Raw genomic sequence first — 10,870 nt, forward strand, 5'->3', positions numbered from 1 at the left:
TTAGGCGGTGCAGAGGCCAACACTAAACCCCATTATCACCCCGGTACCCACCGCCACCAGGGGTACTGGGAAGAGCCGGGTACAAACCAGTACCCGACCATCTGTAGTGACGGGCAGGCACCGGGGTGGCCGCAGGCTGGTAGTATTAGGCTGGGGAAGGCCAAAAACAGTGGCCCTCCCACCCTTGTAATACTGCCTGCTGCTGCTGTGTTGTATCTGGCTGGTTATGAAAATTGGGGGGGACCCGACATCGTTCTTTCCAATTATTTTTTTTTTTTTTTTTTTTAAATGACGTGGGGTCCCCCCCATTTTCATAACCAGCCAGATACAATAAAGCAGCAGCAGGCAGCATTACCAGAATGGGAAGGGCCACTGTTTTTGACCTTTCCCCTCCTGATAATACCAGCCTGCGGCCACCCCAGTGGCCAACCATCACTACAGATGGTCAAGTACTGGATGGTACCCGGCTCTTCCCAGCACCCCTGGTGGTGGTGGGTAACGGGGTAATAATGGGGGTTAGTGTTAGCCTCTATACCTGCTAACACTAAGCCCCGCCTTAGCAATGGATGCTGTCAATCAGCCGGCGGCCATTACTAAGGCGGTAGTAATATAGTTTAAAAAAAAAAACACAAAGACATAGAAAAAATATTTTATTGAAATAAAAAAAAAACCCACACAGCCCTCATTAACCATTTTATTAATAAAAAAAAAAGCAGTCATCGAAGTAGTCCTGGAATCCGCCGTAGTCCAACGACCGAACCTGTAAGAAAACACACAAAAAATGATTAGTAACACATGTGGTAGGGTATGTGCACACACACTAATTACGTCCGTAATTGACGGACGTATTTCGGCCGCAAGTACTGGACCAAACACAGTGCAGGGAGCCGGGCTCCTAGCATCATACTTATGTACGACGCTAGGAGTCCCTGCCTCGCTGCAGGACAACTGTCCCGTACTGAAAACATGTTTACAGTATGGGATAGTTGTCCTGCAGCGAGCCAGGGACTCCTAGCATCGTACATAACTATAATGCTAGGAGCCCGGCTCCCTGCACTGTGTTCGGTCCGGTACTTGCGGCCGAAATACGTCCGTCAATTACGGACGTAATTAGTGTCTGTGCACATACCCTAAGGCTTAGATACAGGGCCCATGTGTGATACTGTCTGTGGGACCCTGTATCTAAGCCTACCACAAGGTAGGCTTAGATACAGGGTCCAGCAGACAGTAATCTTATACAGTATAAGATTAGTGTGTGCTGGGGCCCTGTATCTAAACCTACAGTGTGGTAGGCTTAGATACAGGGCCCAGCAGACAGGATCACGCATGGGCCATGTATCTAAGCCTACCATGTGATTGGCTTAGATACAGGGCCCAGCAGACAGGATCACACAATCTGTGATCCTGTCTCATGGGCCCCCTAAGCCTGATACATCGTAGGCTTAGGGGTTGTGCAGTCCCTAAACATTGATGGCCTATCCACAGAATAGGCCATCAATAGCTGATGTGTCGCCCGGGACCCGCAAATCAGCTGTTTTGAAGGGGCCGCAGCACTCGTACGAGAGCTGCTTCCCCTTCATTTCACTACTCGCTCACACTGTGAATCGCCGACACCGATTCACAGTATGACCGGAATGAAGTGACAGGAATGAAGGGGAGCAGCTCTCGTACGAGTGCTGCGGCCCCTTCAAAACAGCTGATTGGCGGGTCCCGGGAGTCAGACCCCGCCAGTCAGGGCTAACCTTACCTTCCTCTTCGGCCGCGGCGGGAGTTCTGTAGTCTCGATGCTGTGCGCGGCGGCATAGCGCTGAGACGTCATGCGCTGCGCACAGCGCTTGACGTCAGGACCTCCGCTGCGATCCGGAACCAGGAAGGTAAGTAAAGTATGTTACTATAGTAACAGGGGCCCGCGGCCCGAGTTACTATAGTAACTTTTTATTGATGTGGTGCGGGGGGCCGTGGGCCCCCCTGGCTTCGGGGCCCGGTCGCAATTGCGACCGCTGCGACCCCTATAGCTACGCCAGTGGCGCCGAATGAGACAGATGGCACAGTGTTGGAAACTTCTGTCAAATGGTATTTAGGATAAAAAGGCATGTTAATATCATAATAAGACTGTAAGTAAAATAAAATTAAGATGTTTCCTTTTTGTTTTGTTTTTGCTTTGCGCTTTATATTTATTTAAAAGTAACTTCATTAACCCCTTCAGGACTGAGCCTGTTTTGGCCTTGAGGACGAAGCCGATTTTCTCAAATCTGACATGTGTTACCTTATGTAGTAATAACTTGGGCATGCTTTTACCTATCCAAGTGATTCTGAAATTGTTTTCTTGTGACATATTGTACTTTATGTTAGTAAAAAAATGTGGTCGATAAATTTCATATTTATGTGTCAAAAACACCAAAATTTTTCTAAAATTAAATGTATCTGTGTGTAAGACAGACAGTAATACCACACAAAATAGTTACTATTTCATATATTCCATATGTCTACTTTATATTTGCATCATTTTTTGAACATTCTTTTATTTTTCTAGAACGTTACAAGGCTTAGAACTTTAGCATCAATTTCTCATATTTTCAAGAAAATTTCAAAAGCCTATTTTTTTAGGGACCAGTTCAGTTCTGAAGCGGCTTTGAGGGCTTTATATATTAGAAAGACCCCATAACTCACCCCATTTTGAAAACTGCACCCCTCAAAGTATCCAAAACAGCATTCAGAAAGTGTTTTAACCCCATAGGCGTTTCTCAGGAATTGAAGCAAAGTAGAGGTGAAATTTACAAATTTCATTTCTGTTTGCCAAAATTCATTTGTAATACAGTTTTTTCTGTAACACAGAAGGTTTTACACGAGAAATGCAACTCAATATATATTGCCCAGATTGTGCCGTTTTTAGAAATATCCCACATGTGGCTCTAGTGTGCTTATGGACTGAAGCACCGGCCTCAGAAGCAAAGGAGCACCTAGAGGATTTGGGGCCTCCTTTTTTTTAAATAGATTTTAGACACCATGTCAGGTTTGAAGAGGTCTTGTGGTGCCAAAACAGTAAAAAAATAAATAAAAGTGACCCCATTTTGGAAACTACACCCCTCAATGAATTTATCTAGGGGTATAGTTAGCATTTTGACCACACAAGTTTTTATGCTAAATGTATTTGAATTAGTCTGTGAAGATGAGAATCCACTTTTCTTCTGAAAAAACGTAGACATTTGTAATTTTTACATGGAATAAAGGAGAAAAAACACCCCAGCACTTGTAAAGCAATTTCTCCCGATTACGGAAATACCCCATATGTGGTCATAAACTGCTGTTTCAACCCACAGCAGGGCTTAGAAATGAAAGAGCTCTATTTGGCTTTTGGAGCTAAGATTTAGCTGAAATGGTTTTTGGGTGTCATGTCGCATTTGCAAAGCCCCTGAGAGACCAAAACAGTGAAAATACCCCAAAAGTGACCCAATTTGGGAAACTACAACACTTAAGGAATCTATCTAGGGGTATAGTTAGCATTTAGACCCCACAGGTCTTTTTCAGAATTTATTACAATTAGGCCGTGAAAATGAATATCAACATTATTCCCATTAAAAGTTGAATTTTTGAATTTTCACAAAGAATAAAGGAGGCAAAAGCCGCTCAACATTTGTAAAGCAATTTCTCCCGAGTATGGCTATACCCCACATGTGGTCATAAATGCTTTTTTATTAGAAATGAATTCACCCTTTCTGGACTGATCCATTTTTTGCTTTTTTATTTTCATTTTTCACTCCTCGCATACCAAGAGCCATAACGTTTTTATTTTTCCATCAATAAATTGGTGTGAGGACTCATTTTTTGTGTGACCTAGTTTTCATTGGTATAATTTTTTGTTACATACAACTTTTTGAGCACCTGTTATTATCATTTTTTTAGAGCTGAGGTGACCAAAAAAACAGCAATTTTGGCATTTTAAATTCTTTATTATTTACAGTGTTCACCGTGTGAGTTAAATAATTGTATATTGTAATAGTTCGGATTTTTACGGAAGCAGCGATACCAATTTTGTGTATTTTTTATTTTTTACATTGCTTTAGTGAAAGAATTGGGAAAAGGATTTTCTTTTGGACTTTTAAATATTTATTTAATTATTTTCACGAATAACTTTATTTACTTTTTTATTTTACACATTTTAGTAGTCCCCCTAGGGGACTTGAACCAGCGATCATTAGATCACTGGTACAATACACTGCAATACTAATGTATTGCAGTATATTGTCATTTTTACAAGCTCCTGTAACAGCACGATCGCTGTTCCTGTCCGTTATTCCTGGGTCTCAGCTGTAATACACAGCTGACACCCGCAACGTATGGCACGGGCTGAACGCGTGAGCCTGCTCTATAAATCCCCACCGCACACCACGACATGTTATTAAGTCGTGGTGCACGAAGGGGTTAATGCACATTTTTACAATTTTCCACTGATATGCCATTTGAGTGCACAATATGTTGTGCCCAGTTTGGGTCACTGAAGACAAATACCTCATAAAATATTGATCGGGTTCTCCCGGGTATGGCGATGCCAGATCTGTGGGTGTAAACTGCAGTTTGGGCACGCTGTAGGGCTAAGAAGGGAGGGGACTGCATTTGGCTTTTGGAGCGCAGACTTTGCTTGGTAGTAGTACTGTTTGGCGTTTTGCTGGTATTTCAGTTTATAGTGTGGGGGCATATGTAATCTGTGTGGAGTACATCAGGGGTATAATAAGAGGGTATAATAATGGGGTAAATAAATAATAATCCTCAGATATGTGCCCGGTGTCTCACTGATAAATGGTGCCCGATCTTATCCGCTTTTTGAACACACTGCACATTTTGCATCCCCATATTCTGAGAGCCAGAACTTCTTAATTTCTTCTCCACCAGAGCTGTGTGAGGGCTTATTTGTTGCGGGATAATCTGTAGTTTTCATTGGTACCATTTTGGGGTACATGCGATTTGTATTTTTTTTATCACTTTTTATTCAATTTTTTGGCAAGCAAGGTGACCAAAAACCAGCAATTCTGACAATGGTTTTTATTCTTTTTTTTTTTTTATGGCCTTCAGCCTGCACTATAAATGAAAATTTTACTTTATTCTGCAGGTCGATACGATTACGGTGATACCATATGTATATCGTTTTTTTTACGTTTTGCAGCGTTTGCACGATAAAATCACTTTTTTATAAAATAATTTATTTTTTATGTCACCATATTCTGAGAGCCATAACTTTTTTATTTTTCAGTCAAAATAGCTGTGTAAGAGTTTGTTTTTTTGCGGGACGGGTTGTAGATGTTATTGGTACTATTTTGGCGTGCATGCGACTTTCTGATCACTTTTTATTGTATATTTTGGGAGGGGAGGTGACCAAAATATAGTGATTCTGGCATTGTTTATGACTTTTTTTTTTGCGGTGTTCACCGTGTGGGAAAAATAACATTGTAGTTTCATAGTTTGGGTCGTTATGAATGCGGTGATACCAAATATGTGTACTTTTAATGTGTTAATTTTTTTCCTATAATAAAAGACTTATTATAGGGAACAAAAGCATTTTTTTGTTGATGTAACTTATAGCTTTTATTTTTAAACTTTTATAAAACATTTTTATTATCTTTTTTTTTACATCTTTTACTTGTCCCACTAGGGGACACTTAGACTTGTAGCTCTGATCGCTGCTGGAACACATTACACTACCTACGTAGTGTAATGCATTCCAACTGTCATTGTGACGTGACAGTCACTCTGACAGGAAGCCTACAAGGACCATCCCCCGGCTGGTCTACTAGGCTTCTGTACATGGCAGCCCGGAAGCCATTGTCTGGCGTCCGGTTGCCATAGGTACCTTTGCCAGTCCCCGTGATTTCACGTGGGGGCTACTGATCTCCGCTAAACTTCTTAAATGCGGCGATTTCCGCATCGAAGGGGTTAACTGCCGAAATCAGTGGCGATAGGCTGCTGATCGGCAACAGGGAATGCAGGGCAGACACCCTGCACAGTTAACCGCCACTGCGGTGTAGCGCCGCTAGGCAGTTAACTGTCAAAGTACAGAAGTAACTGCACGTCGAGGTGCACGAAGTTACTTCTCATCTTGATGTGCAGTTACGTCAAGGTGCGGGAAGGGGTTAAATTATTATTATTATTATTGTTTCGCAATTCTTCTCCCTGAAGAGGGATTGCGAAACGTGCGTTGGAGGGTAGGGTGAGAGGATATGGCAGGAGACTTGTCTGCAGCATGACCAATTCAGGTCTGTAATGCTTATATCCTATATCGCTATGTTTATAAATCTTGGACTAATACTATTCTTTCCTAATATGGATTTATGAATATATGGGATTATCAGTAAGGATGATCAGTTTGGTCTTATCTTCTATGTAGTTTTAATTATTCAAATTTGATATGTATTGTGTAATTTTTTCAAATGACTGACTGAATTGGAGGAGTGTCAGTATTTACTGTTTATCCACATTATACTCCCCTATCTTATATTGCCTACATGCAAATTCATGCCTTCCATTTGTTTCCTCTTTTGTATTTTCTGTGGATATTGTTACCTGCTGTGTCCTCCACTGCTCTACCACAGCTTGTTTTTATCATTGTATACGTCTTTTGTGTATATGTTGTATGTTTACAGTTGTGGTAAACTGTTTCCTTTCCAATATGGAATAATAAAGTCATTTTTGTACTGTTATTTATTTTTTGTATTTTTTGGAGACTATGGCTTTGGTTTTTGGTTTCACCTTGTAAGATTAGAAGAGGTCTTGTGGTGACAAAACAAAGGAAGCACCTCAAGAAAGATCCCATTTTGGAAACTACACCCCACAAGGAATTCATCTAGGGGTATAGTGAGCATTTTGACCCCACAGGTGTTTATAGATTTTATTAGAATTGGGCAGTGAAAATGAAATGTATTTATTTATTCTTATAAGATGTAGCTATAGCTTAAAATTTTTCATTTTCTCAACAAATAAAAGCGAAAAAGCCCCCCAAAATTTGTAAAGCAACTTGTCCAAAGTAGGGAAATACCCCATATGTGGTCATAAACTGCTATTTGGGCAAAGAAGGAAAGGGCTCAGAAGGGAAGGCATGTCATTAGGCTTTTGGAGCGCAGATTTTGCTGGATTGGTTTCTTGGCACCTTCTTGCTTTCGCATGCCCCCTGATGGACCAGTACAGTAGAAACTCCCCAAAAGTGACTCCATTTCGAACATTACCCCCCTTTTATCAAAACATAAAGGAGAAAATGCACCCCAACATTTGTAAAGCAACTTCTTTAGAGTAGGGAGATACCCCATATGTGGTCATAAACGGCTGTCTGGGCACATGGCAGGGCTCAGAAGGCAAAAAACGCCATTTGTCTTTTGAGGCGCAGTTTTTGCTGGATTGATTCCTGGGTGCTATTTCCGGTCTGGAAAGACGCACCTTGGGATGGCACTGCGAGATTTCATCAGAGTCACCCCAACGGTGACGATGGGCAATGTTCTAAGAGAAGTCCTGGAACTCCATCGAGAAGAGGCTGGGGAAACGAATGTCGCCTCACGGCCCTACAGAAGTGACTGTTGACTGCCTGATGTCCAGTGGTGACGGCCGTCATTGGGGGAGTGGAGGTCCCCTGCCTGATTGATACAGGATCCGAGGTAACGACCATGACGTACCAGCTATTCCAGGACAAGTTCCAGAACTATCAGAGGTTAGAGGCACCCTGGATAGAACTAACGGCAGCCAATACTCTTCCAATTCCGATGGCGGGGGTAACCTGGCTACAGGTGAAGGTGTTGGGACGAGAGTTCCCGCGGGCTGGCATCGTGGTGGTCCATAACTGCGCTCGGCCAGGTGTGCCCGTAATCATCGGCATGAATGTTCTATAAGAGATACCCGGACTAATGTTCAACGAAATCGGTGACAGTTAATGGGAGCAGCTGGCGTCTGATCAGAAGGTATGACCCTATGGCAGGTTCAGCAGGCGTGTCAATGGCAAGCAAGCTGGAAGACTCTCGTGGGGCAAGTAGGGATGGTCTGCGCTCCAAGCAGAACCGGAATCCGGGTGCAACCCGTCAAGAGGTCGCTGTTCCTTTGATGGTCGGGACACACCACAGTGGAAGTGCAGAGGACTGCACTTCAGAACGAGGGGGGAAGTGTAAGGGTGGTCAACACCCTTGTGGACTTACCTGTCTGGAGTCGGTAGTGGAGCGGGGTGTCGTCATGGCATCGGCGGCTGTCAGGTGCTCGCGCATGCGTTGGAAGAGAAGTGAAGCCTCCTGGAGGAGGACGGAAGTGACGCGCAACCCAGAAGTGGTCAGAAGGGTGCGAAGGCAGAGAGAGAGGAGTGTGGAGAGTGGAGAGTGGAGCGGCGGCGGAAGCGGAGAGAAGCGGTGGGAGAGTGGGGCGGCGGCAGAGAGAAGCGTCGGAAGAGAGAAGCAGCAGCAGAGAGAAGTGGCAGAGAGACCAGTTTGAGAAGCAGGCAGCCTCGGAGAGGGGGTAAAGAGAAGCGCAGAACAGCAAAGAGACTTGCTAGACGAGTGGTGTAAGGAAGAGGCCGCAGTGAGTACCCAAACCCCCCCAACCCAGCAGCCAGCAGCACTATCCACCCAGCAGCCAGCACCACTAGCCGCCCAGCAGCACTAGCCGCCCAGCAGCCAGCACCACTAGCCGCCCAGCAGCCAACAGTACTAGCCACGCAGCCGCACTAGCCGCCCAGCGGGCAGAGATCCAGCCGTGCAGTAGTCCAGCCGTGCAGAGGTTCAGCCGTGCAGTGGTCCAGCCGTGCAGAGCTCCAGCCGTGCAGTGGTCCAGCCGTGCAGAGGTCCAGCCGTGCAGAGGTCCAGCCGGCCAGAGGTCCAGCCGGCCAGAGGTCCAGCTGGGCAGAGGTCCAGCCGGGCAGAGGTCCAGCCGGGCAGCGGTCCAGCCATGCAGCGGTTCAGCAGAGCAGAGGTCCAGCCGTACAGCGGTCCAGCCGTGCAGCGGTCCAGCCGTGCAGCGGTCTAGACTTGCAGCGGACCAGCCATGCAGAGGTCCAGCGTGCGTTGTCCAGCCGGGCAGATGTCCAGCCATGCAGAGGTCCAGCCATGCAGAGGTGCAGCAGCCAGATTTTGGAAGCAGCCCCAAGAACGAGGGAGACGACGCTAAGGAGCCCAGGTACTAGATTTGTTTTCCTCTGGACGAGGACAAGGAAGCCTAAATCCATAGTCATGCACCAGAGACTTGCCCACACGGGAAAGACGAAACAGACATTGAGCCGCGCACTTCCACGTCCCAACCTCCCGCCCGTGGCTACCTTATGCCCGGGTACCGGTACCCATTTATGAAGACCTGTGTTATCTGAAGTCAATGTTTCATTCCAAGAAAGCGATCCGATTCTGATTGTCTACAGTAAAATAAAAGTTAACCCAACATCGGTGTCGTATCTACTGTCCACTACTACAGCACCCACCTACAGGCTGCCAATTTGTGGGCCTACGCCTTTCCCCTTTTCCATCGCTCCTCGGGTCACCCGTTCGCACGCTACATTTTGGCGTCACCAACAGGATCATCACCTCTGTGTCTTTTGTGAGAGACTTTAGTGAAGATTCAGCACATAAGAGGTTAATCAGCCATTTTGCAAGATGCTTTGCTTTATTCCAGCACATTAGAGGTTAATCAGCCATTTTGGAAAGACTGTGAAAGATACTGAGTATACCATATATTAATGATACAGTGTGATCTGTGAGAAATTTGCTTAGAAATTGCTGACTTAAAAGTCAAAAACGTGCTGTGCGAGACTTTATTTGTGTTTCAAATTGTTTGCTGCGCCACTGATGCACTTTACACCAGCCCCGCAGGGGTTAACTACTATAGTCACCAACCGTCAACTCATAGGTGGAAAAAGCAAGGCTGGAAAAATAGCCGTTGCTAGACGTCCATAGAAACTAGAAGTACGTCACAAATCTAAAGTTGACCAGCCCTGGAAGGGTTAACTGCAGTGAGATAGTTTACTGCGCCAGGGAGGCGCCATTGAACAGCCCAAGCACAAAGGCGGAAAAGGTAGGACGCCACTCCCTAGCAACCAAGTTTGAGTAGACCGTAATATCAGCCGGCTTCAACAGAAAGCAGCCAGAGCTAAACCGCAGTAATCGGTGGCCAGTTACAACCAGCTAGATCTGGTACAAGTTAGCCAGATCTAAAAAGTACAGCCCGGAACCAGAGTTCTGCTCTGAAAGTTTCAGCCGGAAGCAACACCCGGGACAATTAGCCAGAAGAGTGTCGCCATCTTGCGAGTGGCAAGCAGTGCTCAACGGAAGCCACAGGAGCTACAAGAACAATGAGTAACACAGTTAAGCCCTGTTCTTCAGTCACGGTGGTTAGCTTGGTAGGTTGAGACTGATTGACGACGCCCACTGACGTCACAGGAAGTGGTGTCACACAGGTAGTGCCATTTTACTTCTCAGATTGAACGGACGGACGTCCTTAGAAGATCGCTTTCTGAGCCACGTATGAAAATGGCGGTGAAGATGATTAGTGGTTCACCTACTGAGACTCCTCCTGAAAGGCGGCTAGATGAAGAAACCTCGGTTCTTCAAGAGACTCCGTCTGGAGTACGCCGTGGTGCACCACCGGTTTTGCCGCCTCATGGATGTGCGCAAGTGATTAAAGATATTCTCTTAAATGAGGCACAAGAGTGGAGGGCCAAAGTGGAGAATGCAGCATATCAGTGGAGAACCGGTCGGGAGTCCCGTCCCCACTGGTTTGGTGGAGAGAGGAAGACCGGAAACGTACTCGACTTCAACATTCAGCAAGGGTACGGATTCCTCTGGGAAGAAGAGAAGCGGCTGAATGTATTTGAGAATCGGCGCTCAGTGAAATTACCCTCCTTACCGGAACATTTACGCAATTT

The sequence above is a fragment of the Rhinoderma darwinii genome, chromosome 4 (genome assembly GCF_050947455.1).
Source record: "Rhinoderma darwinii isolate aRhiDar2 chromosome 4, aRhiDar2.hap1, whole genome shotgun sequence".
In the NCBI taxonomy this organism is placed as follows: Eukaryota; Metazoa; Chordata; class Amphibia; order Anura; family Rhinodermatidae; genus Rhinoderma; species Rhinoderma darwinii.